Genomic DNA, 653 nt, shown 5'->3' with positions numbered 1-653 from the left:
GCCCCAGTGTGTGTTGTTCCCCTCTGTATGTCCATGTGTTCTCATCATTTAGCCTCCAGTTCCACCCATATCCCTGCAAAAAACATGATCTCATTCTTTTTATGGCTGCATTGTATTCCATGGTGTACGTACCACATTTTCTTTATCTAGTCTATCATTGATGAGCATTCAGGCTGATCCCATGTCTTTGCTATTGTGAACAGTGTTGCAATGAATATATATGTGTACATGTCTTTATAACGGAATGATTTATATTCCTTTGGGTATATAACCAGTAATGGGATTGCTGGGTCAAATGGTATTTCTGTCTTTAGGTCTCTGAGGAATCACCACACTGTCTTCCACAATGGTTACACTCCCACTAACAGTATGTAAACGTTCCTTTTTCTCCACAACCTTAGCAGCATCTGTTATTTTTTGACTTTTTAATAACAGCTATTCTGACTGGTGTGAGATAGTAACTTGTGGTTTTGATTTGCACTTCTCTAATGATCAGTGATATTGAGCTTTTTGTCATGATTGTTGTATGTCTGCTTTTGAAAAGTGTCTGTTCATGTCTGTTGCCCACTTTTTAAATAGGGCTGTTTTCTACTTGTAAATTTGTTTAATTTCTTTAGATGCTGGATATTAGACCTTTGTCAGATGCAGTTTGC

The 653-nt window shown here is 37.5% G+C and overlaps 1 protein-coding gene across 2 annotated transcripts in view; it reads right to left on the bottom strand.

Moving 5' to 3' along the window:
- The window catches only part of DCTN5 (dynactin 5 (p25)), a 51,673-nt gene that overhangs the window by 14,072 nt on the left and 36,948 nt on the right, over positions 1-653 (bottom strand). The window lies entirely within an intron of this gene.

Source organism: Colobus angolensis, unplaced genomic scaffold (assembly GCF_000951035.1).
Source record: "Colobus angolensis palliatus isolate OR3802 unplaced genomic scaffold, Cang.pa_1.0 Scaffold468, whole genome shotgun sequence".
Lineage (NCBI taxonomy): Eukaryota > Metazoa > Chordata > Mammalia > Primates > Cercopithecidae > Colobus > Colobus angolensis.
Note: the sequence above shows the minus strand (reverse complement) of the source record. Positions and strands in the feature narration are given on the sequence as shown.